The sequence below is a fragment of the Rhipicephalus sanguineus genome, chromosome 4 (assembly GCF_013339695.2).
Source record: "Rhipicephalus sanguineus isolate Rsan-2018 chromosome 4, BIME_Rsan_1.4, whole genome shotgun sequence".
NCBI lineage: Eukaryota > Metazoa > Arthropoda > Arachnida > Ixodida > Ixodidae > Rhipicephalus > Rhipicephalus sanguineus.
In genome coordinates, this window is record NC_051179.1 from 87,710,531 (window position 1) to 87,734,984 (window position 24,454).

A 24,454-nucleotide genomic window follows, 5' to 3' on the forward strand; every position below is an offset into this window, starting at 1 on the left:
GTGAATGTTTAGTGAGCGAGGCGGCCCCGCGATTATACAGCGCGCAGCTTTCGTCGTCAACGGGCTCGTCACCTCCGTTGTCTTCCCGCCAGCTCATGCAATGTTAATGTTGCCGCGTTCGCCTGAGGATACACGAGGTCTGGCGAAAAGAAGCACCCGCGCTAACGCTACGTTTCTCGGACAGCTGCTAACAATTTGACGTCTTTTGGAAGCAAACGGGAAAGGAAACGCCTCAAGCGAAGCACCAAAACACGGCGCAGTGGCTTGCCACGGCCTGCGTTGTCTGCTCCCTTATCCCGCCAGATCTGCTGCCGTGGCCGCTTTGGCGCTGGAGGCAGCGCCGCGACTGTGGCGGCTCCTAACGTATGCGCGGTGCCCATAGTCCGTCCTTTTTACTACAAGTATAAGCGTTTCAAAGCGCTCAAGACGAGCTCAAATCGTATCTTTTCTTTAAACGGTGAGATAAAGCACCGGAATTGTTTCAAGCCATTTATGCATTCATGTATTCATGCATGCTATATCATTAATGTATATCACCTCATACATGAGTAACTTTTATCCAGTCCAAAACAGTATAAACTCTAGGTGTACGATAATTGTTTTATCCCATTACCAGTAGATAGTGTTCGCCTAAGTAGTTCCCACATGATTTGGCGACGTGTTTAACAATAGTCTCTGTCGGAGTAACTGATAGCTTCCAGTGCATATTGGAAGGCATATTGCAGGAAATATCACCGTGCGTGTTCATGTCGCGCCTATAACAGCCTAAAAAACATTCGAATCCAACGCGTTGACCTGTTTGCTCGTCAAGTAGGAGTTCAAACGCACTTGAGGCATTTTTTTTCTTTTCCTGTTTTAAAAACGCAACACGCTAAGGTAACCCACGTACTTCTTCTTTCCTTTTGTTTTAAAAATCCCGAATCACCAATATTTGTGTTAAGCGAAAATACGGAATTACATACTCGATCATGGGGTAAAACGAATACTCTTGCACTCCCCGTACACGCAGCGACATGACCTCATTGGAAACAACCACAGCTACGACAAAGGTAGGAGAAGTTCCGTTAATTTGAAACAGAAACTTACCTTTTGAGGCACCCGCATGACACATAGCAGGAAGCAGAAGTAATATAAAGAAGGAGACCATGATGCCCCTGATCGGCTGTTATCTTTATCTGGCAAACCGATTTGACCTAGCTATTGAAGAGTTTGCCCACCAATATTAAGTACGGTCACCTAAAAAAGAATGAACAAATGAAAATTAAGCTGTTGGAAAACAATGTTTCACGCCTCGGCGGAATAGCTCAATTATTCGGCAATATTGCCACGCAATAAATGGCAGGAAAGCTATATATGGAAAAAAAATGACACATTTTCGCAATTTTTGCAAGGCAAGTAAAATTCTGAATCCTATCAAGAATAAATTAGATGATTGAAGAACTCACTAGACAGTACAATATAAACTCTCACTTGTACGAACGTCGGTTTAACGAATATTTCAGAATAACGAACTTTAGAAAATCCCCGGCGCTTTCTTATGCATTCTATGCAAAAATCTTTCAGTTAAACGAATTTCAGAATAGTGAATTTTTCAGTTGAACGAACTTGATCCGCGGACCCAGGCTCATTTTTAAAATCAATTCAACGAAGTTTTGTGCACTGCAGCACTGGCATAGCCGATGCGAGCCGTCACTAAATCAGCATCCATCGGCGGCGGCGCGACATCGCGTGTGCATGCAGCGCCGCCGAGGCAAAGCGGCCGTCCGGGTGAAGAAAACGACCACGTGCGCATCAGTTCGCCCCTTCTTTTTTGTCTGTCTGATCGGCATCATCGGTATTATGCGGCCATCTTCATGTGCCGGAGGCAGTGCACAGAACGTACTCTCTGGAAAGCTTGTCTCTTCTTGCGCTTTAAGGGCACCAGTTCAAATTAAACTACAGATTTCTTTTCAAAATAAATTGCATTTCACACTTTTGACTTTAATGTCTGCAGTGCCAATGCTGTTCCATACTCTAGTGAATATTCAGTTTAGTGAACTTTCAGTTGAGTGAACTATTTCCTTGGGTCCCTTGAAGTTCACTCAATTGAGAGTTCACTGTATCTTAAAATGGTAGAGCTCAGCAAACAGCACAATGTGCGGTTAGTTATTACGAACTATACACTTGTTGCCTGACGTCAGGCTCCTCACTTTGTCACCTCAAGAAAAACTACTGTGATTCAGCAATTATAAGCAATGCGTTGTTTCACTAATGCGAAGGGGTTCAACGGGGCACGTCGTTGAAGCCAGTGTTTCGCCAAGATGACTAACTTCGCCAGGCGCTTGTTCTGAAGAAGACAAGTGATCATTTTCGAACTCAGGCTCCAGCGAGATCCTACGTTATACCGCCCTCACGTAACTTCAAGCGTCAACTTTCCCCTGAACTACTTTATCGCTCACAGCGGTGTCTTCGAGCACTTTGTATATTCGAAGCAATTTTGTTGACCGGCACTTATTTGTTTTAGCGCATTTTGATGCTGCCAAATAAAAGCGCATATAGAAAGAAGGAGAAATGCTTGTGAACTGTACTTGCTGCGTCACCAGCAGATTAAGTGGTAAAAGTTATGCCGCTTACTACAAATCAAGTAGCTTTTTTTACAGCTCTGTCCCCGGTACAGTTTGTAAACGAATCTTGGTCTTGTGCGCATCGTGATGGTGCAATGTGTCATGTCTATATATTGGCTTCGTGAACTGGCAATAAACAGTTGGTAGTTGGCACTCTTTCCTGTCTCCCTCCTTCTTTCCTGCTGGTTGCGCAGCAAGTTGAGTTTGCAACTATGAACCAACTAATCTGCAAAGAAGTATCGTTGGTGAAAATGCGTCGGTACATAGACGGATACTGACCAGATATCTCAAATCCCTCAACAAAAAAAGGACCCTTACGACAGCCGTATGTAGTATCTGTACGCTTCTCTGAAGGGTACGGCTCCTCCTTCGCTGTCAAAATTGAACGTCCCTTTTGTTAAGAGCTGAAGGCACAAGAGCTTAACGCTCTTACAAACTTAACAGGATTACGCACAATTCGTTGATAGGAGTTGTACATGTTAGAGTGATTAAATTTCCCGCGCATTTTGCGTGCCTCTGTGCCAAAGTAGCCGCTACGCAGAAAACATGCGCAAAATCTCGCACTTTGTAGGATTGATGTAGGAATCATACGTACCGGGGTTTGCAAAAATTCCTCCGGGTCAAGCAACACTCGACAACAGCTGCCCGGTATAGCAGTACACATGCAATGTTTATTACATTTTATAACAGCGGATAGCCAGCACTGTAAGTACAATTGAAATAACGTCTGTATATGGCCTTTTTCCGAAGTAGTTTGAAACACTGGGGTGGCTTTGTAGTAGGATACTTTAATGTCACGCAGAAGACCTAGGTTCGATTCCGGCTTGAACAGGAATTGGAATTCACTGCTCTAAGAGGATTTTTCTTTTGGACTTGTAGCCAATTTTGCCGTCCCTGGGATCATTATACGCTGAGAATCACTTGTAGCGCGTAGCCGCGTTCTTAAGGTCTTGATATGCGAATAGGCGCCCCGCGTCACTGGGTGATTCAGTGAGCGAAATAACTTTATTGGAGGCCCGGCGAGGACACGAATTCGTCGCGCAACCCGCTAGCCCCAAGTCAAGACCAGCAGCTCCAGCGCGCCGGCCTGGTCGCGGGCACGCCAGACATCCATGTTGGCTTTTCTGGGGCGAAATGGTTTCCTGACGTACGGGAAAGACATGCCACGTTGTTTACATATGACCTGTTAATCATGTCGTCCTACAGGCATACCTTGCTACGCTGCTTTCGTATACACAAGGAGACGACGACAAGAGCGCCCGGATCTAGAATAGATAGATAGATAGATAGATAGATAGATAGATAGATAGATAGATAGATAGATAGATAGATAGATAGATAGATAGATAGATAGATAGAGAGATAGATAGATAGATAGATAGATAGAAACAAGCACTGTGCCTATGGTTCGCAAAAAATGCTTTTTTTATTCGCGTTAGTTTGCCCTGCGGCATCAATACACATTACACAAAATGGTGCAGCGTGTTTCCTCCATGAAGTCCAGGAGGGACCTATGGTTCGGACCGTATATCCATCGCTGGAGGTCCGGTGGCCTGGTGTGCTGAAGTCCTGCACGCCGCAGGTGGCGTCGACGAGCCGCTTGTAGCCCAGCTTCGTAATAAAGAAACAGTTTGCCCGTACGGACCGTTCTAATCATCGAGAGACGCCTTCCCATAGATAAAGTGCATACGAACACGATGACGGGGGAATGCGTAAATAGCGAGATAAGCAAAATCAACACAGCTAGCTCGTGACAAAGAAATAAAGGTAATGAACAAGCGTCGCGACTCGCCGATGAAAACCGCGGATATGAACGGTCGTTGGAAACAAACATGGCTGATTCCTCTGTCATAGGAATCGGTATAACACGAAAGTAAAACGTGCTTTCCCAGACGTTGTTGAGCGTTTGTTGTGCATTGTTTCGCCTCGAGGGCAAAGGAATGAATGCTATAGCAACAAGTTGTAATGTCACGCGCAGAGACAACAAACAGCTCAAAACTTGCAACACGCTGCTCAAGCAGAAAGGACGCACGGAACGAACATACACAGGATGAGCACGAACAGAGAACTGTCACAGCTCGACAGTTAAAACGCGCTGGTCAAATTCAAAGGAGGACGTACGAAATGAACGCACAGTATACAAAGGATGAGCGCGAACTGTCACAGTTGTAACTTATTTGTTTGTGAGCAGCGCGCTGCTTTCGCAAAAGCGCCCGCTGCGCGAGCGAACTGACCTTCGTGCTCTCTGTACCTTCAACACAAACTTGCGTTGAGAGCTAAAGACGTACAAGGTAAGCGCGCGCGCACGAGCGACCACGCCCTGTAGAGGCGCACGCTCATCTCAACGCGAGGGGGGGGGGGGTCGACCCTTAAAGCGCGCCTTTCGTGCCCTTCGCGCTATCTCGCTAGTGATAACGAAAACACGTCGATGTACCCCGATCTCTGAGTACCGCCACAGGCAAAATGTGTATATAAATAGCACGCCGTTAGCATGACGATGAACGTGCCGTCTGTGGCGGAGTCGTTTCGCGCTGGGGATCGAGGGGTCGTAAGTTCGACTCCCAGTGACGGAACATTTAAATGCGAAGCATTTCTTAAGGCGCATTCACACTTGAGAAGCGAAGAGAAAGCGAAAGCGCCAGAGCGGCCGGAAAACCGTTTTCGCGCGCGTCGGAAATGTTCACATTTGTTCTGCCTCTCCAGCATGCTGTCGCCGCCGCCGCCGCCTTCGCCACTTCGAGAATTCATTCTCTTTTCCCCGTTTCCTGAGCATTTAATTTCGTACCGAATTCAAATTGAGCATGCAAAACACGGAAAATAAATAGCTTTCACCTTTTCAAACCGCCGTTTCGGGAGATACACCAGCAGAAACTACATAAGCGGACACGGCAGCAGTGGCTGCGGCGGCGGATTCACCCGGCTTTGCAAGAAGCGAGACACGTTGGGGCACGCCGACTCGCTACTGCTACACCTTTTTCTACTTCCAGTGTTCTTGTCAATCGTAATCCAAACCAGGTTCTCGAGGAACGCGTCCTTGTCGAGGCTGTGAGTCTTGTCGTGCTGGACGGGTAGTTTGCAAATGCGCCGATGTGAGCCACCGCCGACGCCTTGGCCGCCATGTTGAATTTGCGGTCTGTTTACGTCACGTGATTTGAGCTAGCGCAGCCAAAGTACGGCTTCCCGTGAAGCGGAAAGGCGATCCGCTTTCGCGTGGCGGAAAAATCGGTCTCGGACCGATTTTTTCGCGTCCGCCTCGCGGCGTGGTTTTCCGGCCGCTTAGGCGGCGAAGCGAGTGAATTTCCGGTGAGTTTTGCCGCTTTCGCCCCCATCGAGGCCAAGTGTGAACGCGCCATAAGCGAACTTCTGCGCTCAAAGTTCTCAGCGAACTTTGAGCGTACCCATCTCTATCTATCTAGCCGCCTACGACTTTGTGCGCTCCTGGCCGTTTCGTTAATCGGATGTATACCAAAATTGGTATGGATAACATGACCGTATTACGAACATAAATGATAGGTCATAACATAAAAATCATGACATGCATGTCATGAAAAGCATGATTTACATTCCACGGCCTTGGGGCTCTTGCGGCCATTCAGTTAATTTCATATATACTAAAACTGGTATGACGTGACAAGAGTTCATGGCGAAAGTAAGGACAGGTCCTGACGTGCAAATCATGACACGCATGTCATGTGCGGCACGATTATTTGAAATGATCTCGGGGCGCTCGCGGCCGTTTAAATGAATGGATATATCAAAACTGGTATGACGATACATTTCGATATAACGAACATAACTGACTTGTGGTAACATGAAAATCATGACACGCGTGTCATGCACGACATGATTTAAATGCCATGCTCAAACGCATTCGCAGCCGTTTTGCTAGGTTGATATACACCAAAATTGGTATTGCGCGATGTGACTGTATGAAGAACATGAATAACAGATGGTCACATGAATACCATGATATGCATGTCATGTATGTCATGATTTACATGCCACGCATTCGCGGCCGTTTCGCTGGCTTGATATACACCAAAATTATTATTGCGCGACGCGACTGTATGAAGAACGTAAATTAGAGGTGGTAACATGAAAATCATAACATGTGCGTCATGTACGACATGATTTACATGGCACGCTCATTGTGCGCTCGCGGTGGTTTCGCTAGATTGATGTGCAGCAAAATTGGTATTGCGCGATGTGACTATCAAGAACATGAATAACAGGTGGTAACATGAAAACCATGACATGCATGTCATGATTTGCATGCCACGCTTATGATGCATTAGCGGCCGTTTCACTAGCTTGATATACGCCAAAATTGGTATTGCTTGACGCGCCTGTATGACGAACGTAAATGAGAGGTGGTAACATGAAAATCGTGAGGCAAGACATGTACGACGTGATTTACATGCCACGCTCATGGTGCGCTGGCGGCCGTTTCGCTCGCTTGATATACACCAAGATTGGTATTGCGCAACGTGACTGTATGACAAACATATATGACAGGTGGTAACTTGAAAATTATGATATGCATATCATTTACGGCATGATTTACATGCCACGCTCGCTCTCCGATTGCGGTAGTATCGCTAGCTTGATATACACCAAAATTGGTATTGCCTGACACGAATGTATCACGAACATAAGTGACAGCTGGTAACATGAAAACCATGATATGCCTGTCATGTATGGCAATATTTACATGCCACGCTCATGGTGGACTCGCGGCCATTTGGCTGGTTTGATGTACACCAAAATTGGTATTGTGCGATGTGACTGTATGACGAAAATAAATTACAGGTCCTAACATGGAATTATGCATGTCATTTACGATATGATTTACATGACACTGCTATGGTTTATGACACTGCCATGGTTTCTATCCGTTTAGATAACCGGATATACCAAAATTGGTATGGCATGACAGGAGTGCGTGATGAACATAAATGACCGGTCATGCAGTGGCATATACCAGAATATACGTTTCATTAGCATAGTATAAACATATTGTGCATGCACGCGTGCATGGCAAACATGCGATATATGGTGAACTAGATGCCATGGCACCAATGATTCCCACAGTGCGTAGGATCTGCGGGATTTTTTCTTCTAGTTTTTTCTTCGCCATATGTTAGCCTTTATATTTTACAACGTCATATCCGGGACGGAAATGCGTCAGTGGAGCCGTGGTGGACCCTGCCATATAAACACTTTCGTGTTAAAAAAAATGTATGTGTGAAATACGTTAGACGGCGGCGCTAGTGGGGTACGATTTATTTTTGAGATATCTTGGCAGCTTTTGACGTATTCGCGATCTGCTTAATAAAGGGACACTAAACGCAAATAAAAATGTATGTCAGAGTGAAAGTTCAATGTGTGAGAACGTCTAAAACGTCAATATTATGTAACTCAATACTCAACTAATCGAGAAATTAAGGTAAATGTAAGGACACACTATGCGCCACAAGTGGGAAATATTGGAAGTGATCCCGATGACGTCAACAGTTGCGAGTACAATTAACCACTAGTAAACATTCTAGTTGCGATTAGAACAGAAGCTTCCGTGCATCAGAAGACGTAATGAAATGCTGCTTGTTAGTTTCTGTTTGATTCATGGCCAAAATCCTCTTGGCGTTACCATGGGAAACGGCGCGAATGGTTCAAAAGTTCTGTTTTCGCCGCGCTGCGCTTCGCTCACGCGGTCGTGCCTCAGTCGTAGCCATAGACGTGCGCACAAGGGGGGCAGGGGAGGCGGCCCGCCCCCCCTAATCACCTAAGGGGGGCGCAAAATCTGATCCATACATTGACCGGCCCTAGTCACCTAATAGGAGGGGGGCGCGAAATCTGCCTCGTACATTGACTTAGTAGTGGGAGGGGCTGCGATGAACATTCGCCCCCCCCCCCCCCCCCTGGATGGGGAACCCTGCGCACGCCTATGGTCGTAGTTTCTGTATCGCAACTGCTGCGTGTGCTTGGCTCTCGCTATTTTCGCTCTCTTGATGCTCTACTTCTACTGCTGATCAAGCTATGCTCCTTTACAGTGAATTATATACGGTTTTGGAGTGTCCCGTGGCTGCGTCTTGGCAAGGTTGATGACTGCTGTTGCGCAAGACGTAGCGTCGGCGGCCGGGCAGTAAAGCGAGCAGCGGTGGGTACGACAACTGCTACGTCAGAAGGACCGTTTAGGCGGGTGATTTGAAGTGCGCTAACGCTGTACGGACCACTAAAACGCTATTTTCTTTCAAAATAAGCATTTCCTTGGAACGAAACAAGCACTACGAGGTTTCTGGAACGCTATTTCAGCAATCAACGTCGACTTAATATTTCCCTTTAATGTCCCTTTAAGAAAAACAGGAACCCTATTCAGTCGAAGCCGCATATATTGAACTCTCAAATAAGAGAACTAGTTCTATATATCGCACACCTTGATATTACATTTTAAAAATATTTTGCTGTATTTTCAGTGCCAATTTCTGTATGCAATACGTTTTGTTGGGCTAGTTGGTTCATGACTTCTGAAGGAAAAAATTGTAGCGCCTAAGCAACACACCGGACAGACAGAGGAGGACGGGACTGGCGCTAACTTCCAACTGTGTTTATTCAAGAAGCGTACGTACATATATAAGGAACACAAGAACAGCAAGGGCATGACACTCGCGATAATCAGGCACAAAGCTAAGGGGGGATCATATTTATAAGCATTGTCAGCAGGAAACCACTTTTTTGGCGAACATAGCATAACAAGAAAGCTCCATGACTTTTGGGCGGAATGCGCGCATGTTCAACAGATTGCAATTCTGAAAACCGATAGATAAAGGAAAAAGGACCAAACCATAAGCAAGAAAACTTGGAGATTGTTCATAAGATTCGTTTTTTACATGGCGATAACAAGGGTTCTACATGAACAGTAACTATGAAGCAATGCGTCATACGTAAAAGCGATGCTCAGTATACATCACAAACGACGAATTGCGGGCGTAACCATTCAGAAAAAAAAACCAATGAACAAAAAACAAACAAGCAAAACATTTTTTTTCTCTAACGGAAGCGCGTGTGCTTCTGCAAGCAGAATTGTAATGAAAACGACAACAAAACTTAAAGGTCCAATAGGGTGCGTCAAAAAATCAACAAGAAATAACGGCAACAAGACTTAAACGTGCAAAAGGGCGTCAATAAAACAGCAAAAATGAAAGTGAGATAACCCAATGAGGTGAAAGTTAAACATGCCCTTCCAAGAAGGTCACTTCATTACTCATGAGTGTTATTGAAGGCGTGCTAATGCGTGTCACCGGTCTTTAAAATATGGTAGGCTTCAACTATCTCCCTTTCTGTGCTATCTAGTGCCCTCTTTAGGAAACTTGTGCGCGCAAACTCAGGTGTGCACCCGCATCTTTGCAATGCTCGGCCAAATGCCCTCCCGAGTTGTTCTTAACAGACAGCGCGTGCTCTCTGGCCCTCTCATTGAAACATCGACCTGTTTGGTCCTATGTAACTTTATTGCAGCTGAGGGGGATCCTATATACGACATTGGTATCCAACTTCGGTGAAAATAGTGTCATGGTTCGTTTCACATTTCTTGCTTTTTCTTTTTGACATCATGGAGCATACCTTCGAGAGCTTGCATGGAGCCGTGAACACGACATTGACACTGTACTTTGAGAGTGCTTTTTTCAAGTTGTGCGAGATACGGTTGTACGTACAGGTATAGCTATCGTGGGTTGTCGCTCACGCTCATTAGTCATTGTTTCCAGGACCTTTAAGCTTCTTCAGAAGGGACTCGCAAACACTTGAGACTAGCAAAGCAGGGAACTTTGAAGCGTTAAGGCGGCACAATTTGCAGTTGAAAACTAGCATGCATTTGATCTTGGCAGGATTTTTCTAGAGAAGCCTTCAGGCAAGTCATGGCGATACCTCTCTTAACAAGTTTTGAATGGGCACTGTCAAACGGGACCGAGCTACTAGCGATGCTGTAAATTGTGTTCTCTCAAGAGCAGGCTCTCAGCCACCGAAGAAACCTCCCTACAAGTATGTGGTTGACACACTGAGACAGCGCAACCTAGCCATACTCCAAGCCGACAAAGAGAGAGAGAGAGAGAGAGAGAGAAGGAATGTAGGAAAGGCAGGGAGGTTAACTAGACAATGCGTCCAGTTTGCTACCCTACACATGGGGAGGGGGAATAGGGGAGTAAAAGAGAGAGAGAGAAGGATAAGCGACAAAGAGGTAGGTTTTGTCGTTATGGACAATGGAAAGTGCAATGAAAAAGCCTTAGCTGCCGTGGAAAAAAAACTTCAAACTTGCAGTTTTAAACCAAAGCTTCAAAAAAGGAAGGTTGTCAGAATGCTCAAGGACTTACCTGGAATACCTTCGGAAGAAGAAGTCGAAAGAGCAGCTACCAACACCTTAGAAGATTCTTCGCCGGAGAAAAAAACAAGGTTGATTGCCCATTCGGAACCATGTACAGAGAAAGGATCCTGGCAAGGCCTCATCGGACGCTATCTACAGAAGCACCTAAATTCTCTCAAGATCACAGACCCTTTCCTAGTGCGAAGCTCTCAAGAAATAGCCAAGGACCCTACTTTATGGAACAGTGACTGGCACGCATGCGTTTTCAATGGACGTCGAAGAGCATTTTTTATTCCATTCCTCACGGAGGCTTGTGTCGTGCTGTGCGGGATTTAATCAACGAAAATGGCGAAGTCATGTTCCGGAATGCCACGGGGGTAAGCTGTGATAACTTTATCACCTTACTTGAGTTCTACCTAGACTCAACGGCCATTAGCTTTAATGAGAGATACTATGTACAAAAATCGGGCATTTGCATAGGCTCGTCCGTGGCTCCTGTGTTATGTGACATCTTCTTATCAGCTGTTGACACGTGCTTGGCTCCAGAACTAGAAAAATTTAACGTCACTAAGGCCTACAGATATGTGGATGACTACCTGGTCATCTTAAATTGCGAAGGTAGCGCTGTTCGGGATCTAGTTGTTTCAGACATACAGCAGGCATTTGACAACGCAGGTGAAGGGCTTCGGTTCACTAGGGAAATGGAAGAGGACAACAGCATTCAGTTCCTTGATTTAAAGCTGTCCTTCATGGACAAGCACATTTGCTCGATGTATAATCCCAGAACTAAGAAAAGTCTGTTGCCCTTTGACAGTGCCCACTCAAAACTTGTTAAGAGAGGTATCGCCATGACTGGCCTGAAGGCTTCTCTAGAAAAATCCTGCCAACATTAAATGTATGCTAGTTTTCAACTGCAAATTGTCCGCCTTAACGCTTCAAAGTTCCCTGCTTTGCTAGTCTGAAGTGTTTGCGATTCCCTTCTGAAGAAGCTTAAAGGTCCTGGAAACAATGACTCTAATGAGCGTGAGCGACAACCACGATAGCTATACCGTACGTACACCGTATCTCGCACAACTTGAAAAAGCACTCTCAAAGTACAGTGTCAATGTCGTGTTCACGGCTCCATGCAAGCTCTCGAAGGTATGCTCCATGATGTCAAAAAGAAAAAGCAAAAAATGTGAAAAGAACCATGACACTATTTTCACCGAATGTGATACCAATGTCGTATATAAGATCCCCCTCAGCTGCGATAAAGTTTACATAGGACAAACAGGTCAATGTTTCAATGAGAGGGCCAGAGAGCACGCGCTGTCTGTTAAGAACAAATCGGGAGGGCATTTGGCCGAGCATTGCAAAAGATGCGGGTGCACACCTGAGTTTGCGCGCACAAGTTTCCTAAAGAGGGCACTAGATAGGACAGAAAGGGAGATAGTTGAAGCCTACTCTATTTTAAAGACCGGTGACAACTGCATTAGCACGCCTTCAATAACACACATGAGTAATGAAGTGACCTTCTTGGAAGGGCATGTTTAACTTTCACCTCATTTGGGTTATCTCACTTTCATTTTTGCTGTTTTATTGACGCCCTTTTGCACGTTTAAGTCTTGTTGCCGTTATTTCTTGTTGATTTTTTGACGCACCCTATTGGAGCTTTAAGTTTTGTTGTCGTTTTCATTACAATTCTTCTTGCAGAAGCACACGCGCTTCCGTTAGAGAAAAAAAATGTTTTGCTTGTTTGTTTTTTGTTCATTGGTTTTTTTCTGAATGGTTACGCCCGCAATTCGTCGTTTATGATGTATACTGAAGCATCGCTTTTACGTATGACGCATTGCTTCATAGTTGCTGTTCATGTAGAACCGTTGTTATCGCCATGTAAAAAACGAATCTTATGAACAATCTCCAAGTTTTCTTGCTTATGGTTTGGTCCTTTTTCCTTTATCTAGCGGTTTCAGAATTGCAATCTGTTGAACATGCGCGCATCCGCCAAAGTCATGGAGCTTTCTTGTTATGCTATGTTCGCCAAAAAAAGTGGTTTCCTGCTGACAATGCTTATAGATATGATCCCCCCTTAGCTTTGTGCCTGATTATCGCGAGTGTCATGCCCTTGCTGTTCTTGTGTTCCTTATATATGTACGTACGTTTCTTGAATAAACACAGTTGGAAGTTAGCGCCAGTCCCGTCCTCTCTCTCTGTCCGTGTGTTGCTTTGCGCTACAATTTTTTCCTTCAGAATTCTGTATGCAAGTTGGCTTCACGGCACTGTTTCGCGACAATGCAATACAATACACTCCAACTTAATTTTTTTGCGGTTATTAATTTGGGACGGGGGTAATATACAGGTACGGGTTATATGCTAAAGAACGGTGTTGAGGTAAACAGCTTCCCGTCATCTACATACACAGCCGCGCTCTTGTCGGGCGCTCGAAGCCTCCTGTCCGCCTTCGCCCTGACGTCAGCATTATTTGTTCCTGAGTATCATACTCAGCGTGCTCTCTAGATGCGGTACGCAGTGCCGACTACCTTGTCTCCAGGTGCAATTGAGTTCATTATTGGATGTTTTTCAGTGAACCGTAGAATCTGCCGTTTTGCCAGCCATCGCGTTAGCAAGGGCAGCGTAGAATGGCGGAGAAGCGAACGGCGACCGCTCCCGAACACGCACGATGGGCGACGACGAGTCATGGAAGAAAACACATGGCGGACAGCTGGAGTTTCTACTCGCTCCGGCCGGCACCCTTCTAGTCACACCGCGGCCTTTCCGAAACACAGCAGTGAAAGACCCTATTTCGCGAGAAAGAGCCAATAATTGTGAGCGAAAGCCAATTTCGCGCCGCGTTTCGCGCTGCCCGTTGTTCGATGTGCGAAGTATTCTGGGTATATTTATTACATGTAGCCGTCGATTTTCTAAGCATTGACGTTAAAACATTGTCGCGTTGGAAAATAGTTCGATCTAAAGGATAATTCGTTTTACCCGAGTTCGATAGAACTGTGTTAGATCGCAAGAGAAGAGCAACTGGAAGCAGGCAATGTTGCGCTTGCCGCTGGAATGCGCACGCGATGCATGGCGGCCGGTTTTTACTATGTGCACTTCACATTTTTCGTGGGCCTCTACTCTAACTTAGGTAGTCTGGTAAGCGTATCTTTCCCTACATAAAATTTTCTTTGCCAACACGATGAGGCAGACCTGGGTGACCATCCTCTGATGCCGTATAAATTGCTAAGCAGAAATGAAATGAATTAAACAAAAAGAATTCGCAAGCGAAATTGCAGACGTCCCGGGTGCCTACGGTATCGTGGTCAAAAAGAGTGTCCTGTCCTCTAAGCATCGCTGTTTGCAGAATCTGAACGAATCTAAACCGTATAAATATGTTCCATTGGCGGCACAAAACAAATGTAAAATGAAAATGCTTTCTATGAAGGCTTTGTTGAAAGATATTGTGATGGTGTATTGAAAGCCCTCTCTAGAACAAATTGAAAAGCCCATTTGGAGCAATTTTAGATCAGAAATAATCTCAATTTCGGAAAACTGTAACGGCAAACACGACTCGTACGATACGCGTTCTGGGGCTCGCTCGATGCGCTATTTGTTGGGGCGTTTACTCACCGTTGCTCTGCGCTGGAAGTACTAGCCGGTGATACTAGACGCCACCGATGTGGTCGCATCGGCGACGAACGCCGCAATTCATCGTCTCATGGTAGCCTCAGTGAATATTTCCGTGCTGCAACGGCGCTTCTCCGCTTAACAATCCCTTCGCGGTTTTGTATCTCATTTTATACCGAGTGCAGTGCCTACGCATAATTTACGTGACTTCAAGAAGCGTTTATGCTTAGAGTTTTCAAGCCTGCCGTCTGATTGCTTGAAATAGCCTCCATGCAGGGATTAACCTCGATTGTGTTTATTTGCCTGCTCTCTTTTCCCTGAAACTCGATTATCATTAGGACAAGCCGCTGCGGCGGCCCTGAAGTTAGGCTGCTTGGCTACTCGCCCGAACGACGCGGTTTCGATCCCGGTCACGGCGTCAGAATTTTGAGTGCGGCAAAATGCTAGATGTCCATGTACCACGCTATAGAACCCCAGGTGTTCGAAATTACCCTGAGCCATGAACTACGGCGCTCTCATACCCTGAATAGCTTTGGGACATGAAACCTCATAAAGCAGCAAGTCTTTATGTGAAAGATAGGAGGTCAACTACAAAGATCAAAACAAAATGAGGCATTAAAAATTCTTGTGTACAAAGTAGCCTTTGAAGGGGCCTTTGCTGCAGATCGTTGCACACGCAAAGCTCAGTGGCTTAGTTGCAAGAGATAATGATTTTTTCCTGGAATTGATTGTTATGGCTAATATATTTTAGTGATTAAGTCTCTAGCACCGCTTTGGCGCGTCTGCACGCCTTGCAGCCCTTGGGAATAAAATAAAGCAAAATCAAAGCCCCTCATACTTACATGCAATCAGACGTTGATCAGCTACGTCAAACCTCTTGAGAAAAGCCGCTTGCGTCAGACACTTGTATCTTCACAATTATCATAAGTTTAAAAATACTGCTTTCATTCTGAAAAGTGAAAGTTCAGTGTATACGGAGAATTGCGGACACAACACAATGTTCTTCCGACCTCAGTAGAGCTACGTGAATTTCCTCGCAGGACTAATATAGTTGAGTAATCATGTAATCAGCGCCGTTTTTGCGCGCTTGGATGCCTGGCTTCTAGTAACGAAATAATAATTTGCCGACAACGTGCGTGCTAGCTGTAGCCAGGTACCTTCCTATTTAATAATTTAGTTTTTATTAGTGTATTCAGTTATTGAAAAGAAAGGAGACGTTCATTGTCCACACTTCAACTTGTCACGAAGAGGCAATGACCCGGAGGCCTCTTCAAGAGTCCGCATTTTAGCAGACTGTACAATACAAAGTTCAAGTGAGCTGCTGATACGATAATTAAAACTAAAGGGCTAACTATCAAACAGTTCGAGGTTTCTTGGAAACATTTTGTGTGTTCAAACAGATCATTACATTGGCTGTTTGATCCTCGATACAGAGCAAACGACTAAATCGATTTTGAGCATTGCATTCAGGCTCGAACTGCAGGGCGTGGTGTAGGATGGAGAGGTGACTCAACGCGGCGAGCGAGCGTGGCGAAATTTTGTGCGGGTTGACGTATTTCCGCGTAGGTGGAGCTACGCGAACGGGGGCCGCCGACCACTAAGCACACCTGCCGAATCCACACCGAAAACCGCGTCACTTCGTTCCAGGCTGTTTTTGCACTGCTTCGTGAAAGGCGCGGCGTGTTCGTGCCTCTCCGCTGGCCTATTTTGTTTGAGGGGCGAAGCACCTTAGGGCCGAGGTTTGTCCGTCCATCCGCGTCCGACCGTCACGGTACACGAAACCGAAACCAACAGTGCTCGCACCAAGGAGTAGTCTTCTTCCTCTTCTTCTTTGAGCGCCTTGAAGATGATAATTAAGCCCCGCTCGCTCCAAGGAGAAGTCTTCTTCCTGTTATTAGCCGAGGTAGTGTGTACTATAGAACTGTCGAGTGGCGTGAACGCGCCTCGCCGCCTGATTCCTTCCGCGTCGATCGTAGCAGCGGCGCTGCAGTCGCTCGGTACTGAAGGCGCGCGGCGCCGCGCGCAAGAACTGCTGGGCGCGAAGTCCCCGAGGAGTGGAGAACAGCCAAGGTCGTATTCATACCCAAACCGGGAAAGCCCCTTCAAGCAGAGAATTTGCGACCGATATCGCTCACGTCATGCCTCGGAAAAGTAGCTGAACATGCCATTCATAACCGAATTAGCGAGCACATTGAGGACGAAGGCCTCTTTCGCCACAACATGGTGGGCTTCCGGAAATCTTTGTCCACACAAGACGCCATGCTCCTCATTAAGAGTGCCATAATTGACAGCACATCTCTGGACATTAAAGGGATACTGGCGCTCGACCTGACAAAAGCCTTTGACACGGTCAGGCATGAGCATATTCTGAATGAAATTTCCAACTTCAGCCTTGGCGAAAAGTTTCACACCTTTGTTAAGTCTTTTCTGGCAGATAGAAAGGCTACAGTTCATATTGGCCAAATCAAGAGCAAAGAATACACACTGGGTAACATGGGCACACCGCAAGGGTCGGTGTTGTCCCCGCTTTTATTTAATATTGCAATGCACAACCTATCCAAGCGGCTCGCCGACGTTCCGGGAATCGGCCACGTAATATACGCGGACGACATCACCATATGGTCGGCGGAGGGCCCGCTTGGCAAGCTGGAGGGAAACCTACAACGGGCACTCGACGTCACGGAAGACTTTCTGGCTAGCACGGGGCTACAGCTGTCACATAGCAAGTCCGAACTCCTCCTCCACAAGCGTTTCCCGAGACGGGGGCCGGAGATCGACGGGGCGTCTATTTGCCTGCGGTCCAAAAGCGGAAAAACAATCCCCATCTGCGACTCAATCAAGGTTCTTGGCATGACAATTGGAAAGTACAGCAATAACAACACTGAGGCACTCAGACGTATCGAGAAGAGTACTCACAGCTTCACCAGGGTCATCTCCAGAGTTGCCAACAAGAGGAAAGGGCTTAAAGAGGACAATCTCATGAAAGCCTTCCATGCGTTCCTCATCAGCCACATTATCTACACTGCCCCTTTCTTGAAATTGAAGAAGATGGAGCTCAATAAAATTGATGCCCTTATCAGGACAGGGGTTAAACGGGTTCTTAATCTTCCAAAAAGCACCAACACGGAGCGGCTATTGCAGCTCGGACTGCACAACACAGCAACGGAGCTCTTTGAAGCTCAACGAACCGCTCAAATTTGCCGATTGTCCCTCACGAAAGCAGGCACCAGGATCCTCCTGGAGGCAGGGCTGCAACCCCTGTTTATGCCTCCCGAGAAAGACAAGATCTCCTCGGCGATAAGAGGGGCTATATGCGTCGACCCGGTCCCCAGGAACATCCATCCCGTACACAATGAAGGGCGAAGAAAAGCAAGAGCCGAGGCCATCCTGAGGAAGATCGATTCCAGCTCTACCGCCCTCTTTGTTGATGCAGCCAAATACTGGAAGAAGGACGCGTATGTCGTCACAGTCGTCAATGCCAAGGGATCACTAGTTAACGCGGCCACGGTGGTCACCGGCTTCACTCACGAAGCCGAGGAAATGGCTATCGCGGTAGCTCTGCAAGAACGAAGAAGGGACGTCACCATCTTTTCAGACTCACGAACTCCCATCAGGTCATCTTCATCCGGCTTCGTCTCCGCCGCAGCCGCAAGCATTGTTAATAAGACGACTGCTGAGGCTAACGAAGGGGAAGATCCTCTAACGCACATCATATGGTTCCCGGCCCACATGGGTGACATCTCATCCTCCCCAACCGGCAACCCTAACGAGAGGGCTCACCAGCTAGCGCGTGAACTAGCTACCCGCGGCGGTGACCGGCCATCTCAGACGGGACGGGAACGGAGATGCATGGACTTCAAGGATCCATTAATATCGTTCCACGAAATCACCTCAGCTCACAAACTAGGGCGCAGACTCTTCCCCCCTCCACACCCTAAATTGAATAAAGCGCAAGCGGTCACACTACGACAACTACAGACAAAAACGTACATCACTCCAGCCATGCTAAACAGAATCGATCCAGACTTTTCACCTCACTGTCAGCACTGTAATCACGAGCACTGTAATTTCGAACACATGCTCTGGCTGTGCCCCTTTAATTCGGGGTCAGGATTATCGGACAAACCCTCCTGGGAGGCTGCCATGCGCAGCATGGAACTCAACAAACAACTCCTGGCAGTCCAGAGGGCCCGAGACATCGCCGAGAGGCTCCAGCTTCCGGCACCTTCCTGGGTGGAGCCACCTGGCTGAGCTAGCGGGACCTCCAGTCGCGTTCAGCTTCTGCCACTTTTGGACCAAAATAAAGTTCTGACTCACTCACTCGGCGGCACCCGGCTAATCGGCACTATTACTGATGCGGCTTTCCTTGCATGTCTATCATTATTAAGCGTAGGACTCGACGTAGGACTCGACGTAAGTCGTAAGCCTTGATGGACGAAATTTCAAAGCTTTTAATGGATGCTTGCTTCATACATGCCTTTGAGAGACACTGCAAATCAGTTCTTGTAGCCGAAGTGACTGATGGAAGGTACGCAAAATATAAAGATCAAAACGGGCTGATACCAACCGTGAAAATTCACGGTCTCGATGTAATTGAGCCGAACTCGTTGCTGGGCTAGTTAGTACATTACATTCAATTAATTCAACCTACGGAGCAGAAACCTGGAGACTTACAAAGAGGGTTCAACTTAAATTGAGGACGACGCAGCGAGCGATGGAAAGGAAAATGATAGGTGTAACCTTAAGAGACAGGAAGAGAGCAGAGTGGATCAGGGAACAAACGGGGTTAAGGACATCATAGTTGAAATCAAGAAGAAGAAATGGATATGGGCCGGGCACGTAGCACGTCGGCAGGATAACCGGTGATCATTAAGGGTAACTGACTGGATTCCAAGAGATGGCAAACGCGTGAGGGGGAGACAGAAAATTAGGTGGGTAGATGAGATTAAGAAGTTTGTAGGTATAACGTGGCAGCAGAAAGCACAGGACCGGGTTGATTGGCGGAACATGGGAGAGGCCTTTGCCCTGCAGTGGGCGTAGACAGGCTGATGATGATGATGATGATTCAATTAATTAGACACCAAACGACCTCCAGAAGAAAAAGACAGAGGAAACAGAAAGGGCGTGCATGCCTTATTCTGATTTCTTCTGTTTTAATGCTTTCCTCTCGTGGTTATTCGGCGTCTAGTTTATTCAGAGTAACTGAGCTGCTCTATTGGAATTTAACTGTGCTCAGAAAGCTTTGTGCTGATAATCTGCCGAAAGCAGGGGCGTAGCCAGAAATTTTTTTCGGGGAGCTTCAACCATACTTGATGTATGTTCGTGCGTGCGTTTGTATGTGTGCGTGTATATATAAGCAAGCAAAACTGAAAAATTTCGGGAGGGGGGGAGGGTTGAACCCCCGCAACTCCCCCCCCCCTTTGGCTACGCCCCTGGCCGAAAGCACGCCTAACATTTACCGCGCGTTGGCGAGCTGTGTGTACGGTGCGTATCTTTACAGATGCGCTGTGTAAATGTGACTTTTTCGATATTACGAGGGCTCAAAGGTAATGGAAGTCAAAGGTAACACGACCGGTAGAAATAACGGTCGTCCTCAGGGGCGTTGCATGGATATTGTTATTGGCGCCGGGTGGGGAGGTGAGACTTTATTTACTGCCCGTATTTGTGCGTGTAAATATATATGCTCACATATATAAAAACATAATATCGCAAAACGTAGAGCACCATGCGCCGCCCCTCATGGCTTCACTTTTGACACTTTACAGATAAAGCAATGAAATTTTAATACAAAACATTGTCAAAAAAAACTTTTTGCAATGGCATCGATAGGTCAGCAAAAATGCAGCATAAGCTGTCCATTGAAAAGGAGAACTAGTTGTAGTGAATTTAGGCAGAATAACCGACCACGGGCTTTATTTACATCTGCGCATTTTAAGATGCTTGAGATAAGCGCTGATGCACGAAGTTTGTGCCTCGGAGGTGAACACGCGCCTTCGGCTCGGCTCCCTGGCTCGGCTTCCTGGCATTTTAAGCACTGAAAAGTCGCATAACCGATGCATAGTAACCGCGGAAGCACGCTGTTGAAACAAGATAGCCTTTCGGCATTTAAGAAACAGAGCAAAAGTGGCAGAACTCAGCCGTCACTAATATAAATGTTGTGATAGAGTTATTTGTGCTCAGGATACTCATGAAACAGTCGAGCGCGTTGGAGCTCATATAAGGATCAATGCTCTGGATATCGTAGAGACTGGCGGCATAAGAATGGTAGGCTCTCGTCGCTGGCGTGTTATTTCTTCGTAGTCAGTGTTCGTAGTCACTTATAGTGTAGCACGGCTCGAAGTGTTGCTTGCAAACCGTATAGAAATCAGTGAGCAGCTAGGTGCGAAATCCGATTGTCGCCTTCTTTTGGGGCCGGCAGGCTCCAAAAACAGGGAATATCTCGGCGCAATTTTGGCACGCCTGCATATTCATGCGTGCACCACGGCGCGTAGCAGGCGTTGAGACACCAATTAAAGCTCAGTAATGCACTAAACGCGCAATTACACGCTTTCGTAGGCTGCGACGCGCGCGCGCCAAATGCAGACGCTCTTCACAGCTTCAGTACAAAGTGACTACAGCGCCGCCGCTACGATCGCCCGTCGGAGCATCACCCGAGATGCGGCGCGGCCGGTTCGTTCGTTCCACTGCCCCCTTCTAGTACACTGTAGCCGAGGCTTGTTCATCTAACCGCGTCCGGCGGTCACGGTACACGAAACCGAAACCGACAGCACCATGTACAATCGAAGCCGAATACATGTGTGAAAAAAGGTCAACAACACCGTGTACAATCGAAACCGAAAACAGGTGTGAAAAAAGGGTAACAAAAGGTGAACAAGCACAAAAATAAAATGGCAATGGACCCTAAAAACACCGACATTAAGCGCCCATAAATCAAGCATGCGACAGAACAATTCACGCTGCAGTGAAAAATACACGAGAGTCACGGGTGATTTACGGTGACACCGAACGATCCCCAGGTGCTGCGCCACTCATCACCATTCGTTTCGTGGAGATGCGGTGATTTTTGTTCTCTCTTTCGACCGATAGCTTGGGCTGTCTGGAAATTTAGTAGGCCCTGCATCTTTAGAAAGGAATGCATCCGTGGCGTGCGAACCAACACGTTATCGATGTAGAGAGCCTCCCAGGTTTTGGTCACCAGATGTGGCTCGAAGTGCCTTTCGCAGAGGTGGTCGATAGTCTGCAACATACGAGCTTTGAGAGTTACGACATTCCTTCATACCCAAATGAGCTCTTCTTTCAGTGCGGAAAACAATGAGAGTTTCTCAGTACACGACTTGTACCTTGTTGTGCAACGTGGAGCGAAACACTTCTTGCCCATCGCTTCCTGAGCCGAGGCACCTCACCAAAGTTCACAGGATGAAAGAAAACTGTCACGGAGCACGAGCAGTTGTTTCGACATGAAACGTGGCTTCGCGGACAGAGCGAAGTGAAGGGGCGCCCAGCAGTTTTACTAGCGTTCTACCGGCCCCAATGGGCCGATTGCCATCTGGCGGGCAGAAGGCGAACGTGAACAACTTTTCGACGCGGCTTCGCTGCGCCTCCGACCTGGTGTGTCACCTCTCCTTCCTACACCGTGCTCCAGGCAATGGGTACCCGCAACTATATTTTGATATCAAACTCGACATCTGCGCCGGACCCAAAATCACCGGCGGCGGCGCGCCGGTGTTTCCACCTCCGGCGACGGCACGTGAACGCCGCGGGGTTCATCGGACCGGCGGTGGCGCGGCGCGGGGGGAGGGCGAAGCAGTGAATGCGATAAGTACACGCCGTAATGTTACATGAAGGAGGGCTAGCAGATAACTCTCACTTAACTCTACAAAACGCTGGTGTATGGCAATACGGCCGCTCCCGGGAGAGAAGCGGTTTTCGGTCCGTTTGTCGTATCAGTGGTCCGAGCGCAAAGCAGTGAAATCACAGGGCATAGAAGGTATACGAGCCGTTCGCTGGGGGATGTCTGCCGAAATAGCGCGCGTGCCAGCACTCTCGACCGCGCCCTTATAGTCAAAGTTCACAGATGCTGCTCGAGTTACGCAGTCCCTCTCCCCAGACATCACTTCCTGCTCCTTCGCCCAGAAAATGACGGGCGGGGCGTTTTCTTCTGCTCGAGGAGCAATCGACGGCAGGTCTCGCACGCGGGTTTAAGTTATTCCGTGTGACGGAGATGGCCAGCTTGTTTCACCTCTACTTTAGCCATGTTCCTTGCCAACGCTTTCGAGCTTTTACTCGCGGGTAGAACATACAATGCGCGGAGCGAGGTTATCGATTTAGAGTTTATACGGAACATGGCGGCGATGATGAAAACCTGTCCTGAGTTTTGCGCAATAAAAAATGCACAAAAAACCGTCGAAGCGGGCTCGCCTTTTTCCTGGAAAGCTGCATCGTCTTCGCTGTAAAGAGTGCGTCCGTTGGAAGGATCATATAATCCAGCGCCTTTTACACTGGTTTCGTGCTCGCCTTCAATGCCGTCTTACACGGGACATCTCTTCCCACTTATTTCTTCATAAAGCACGCGTACCATGACAGCACTAAGCGTTGAACCTATCATGATTTCGCGCTTGTCGGCTACAGTCTGTTATCTCTGCATGAGCGGTCGAAAATGCACAAAATGGAGCGAAATCAGTTATTCGCGCAGGATAGTCGTGCGAGAGAAGCAAGAGCGGGAGGGCGGCTGCATAGCAAGGCAGTATGGGAGACAATTCACAACTGTTATTTCTCGTATATGGACCAGTCGAGAGTATGTACCCTGATGATGTCACGCGAATCACTGTTCTGCCATCACGAAGTGCACCAAAAGACAAGAAACGCTAAGAGAGAATAACTCGCTCGTTTGTTTTTGTTTTTGTTGTATTTTCAGAGGCTGTCAGGGGCCCTTTTTTTTTTAAAAAAAAATATACTGGCGCGCACCGGCGCCAGTACATCTACTTCGGTTACGACGTCACTCCTCTGCAAAGCGCAGACCGGCGGCAGCGAGTCGCGCGTGGCAACGGCGGAGTGCGCGGGAGGTGCCGGCTCCGATGCGCCAGCTGTGTGACATCACTGATCCTCGCGCATGCGCAGCATGGCTCTTGAGGAGCCACGCGAAACTGGCTCGGCTAGGCAAGTGCAGCTAACGCTACAAAACAGGGCGTTCAAACACGGACACTACAGAGTAGTCAAGACACCAGAAATGCCGCTAACAACTGCAAAATCACACAGCGGCGAAACCGAAGGTAGACAAATATATTTATCTGCGCGTTCCCACGTAAGAGGCTATACCCATCAATCAAGTGCGAGTAGTGGTCTGCGTGAGAGATAGCTGCTTACTTTCTCGGCTTTTCTCTTATGTCCATGTTTCCACGTCATGTCTTCTTAACAGGAATACCTACCAACTATCTCAGCTATATTCCAAGTTTGCCATTCTCTTTACTTCTGTACTTATCTATCGATTCACTCGAGTAAGAATGAAAGGAAAAAGTGTACTAACGCACCGATATATATATATATATATATATATATATATATATATATATATATATATATATATATATATATATATATATATATATATTTTTTATTTATGCACAGTGTACTAGGTCCAAGACTCCAAGAATATGCTATCCAGTTAGTTGGGTCGTCGCCCTTTAAGGCTTGAGGACGCGGCAGTGTTAAGGTCAGGCAATACTCGTGATATTTCTGAAGAAAAAAATACTACAACTTCTGGGGAGCTATTCTCAATGCGTTCATTTAAAAATGTCCCCAGTCCATTTCGGCAGAGCGCATTCAGTGATTCAGAAAAGCGGTGAGCAGTGATGTCAGCTCGCTCTTGACCACGTCGCCGCACCGAACCCGTCAGCACATTCCT

General features: G+C 47.0%; 1 long non-coding RNA gene across 3 annotated transcripts in view; it reads right to left on the bottom strand.

Moving 5' to 3' along the window:
* The window catches only part of LOC119388856 (uncharacterized), a 39,515-nt gene extending 15,565 nt beyond the window's left edge, over positions 1–23,950 (bottom strand). Inside the window, exons 1-3 of one of the 3 annotated variants that reach the window (XR_005182867.2) lie at positions 23,917–23,950; positions 15,396–15,502; positions 1,087–1,236 (exon numbers count right to left, since the gene is read on the bottom strand). This is a non-coding gene — a long non-coding RNA (uncharacterized LOC119388856). Of the gene's footprint in view, positions 1–1,086; positions 1,237–15,395; positions 15,677–23,916 lie in introns of those variants that run through there. The other 2 variants (XR_005182866.2, XR_005182865.2) reach the window with 2 other exon arrangements.
* Positions 23,951–24,454: the final 504 nt, after the last annotated feature.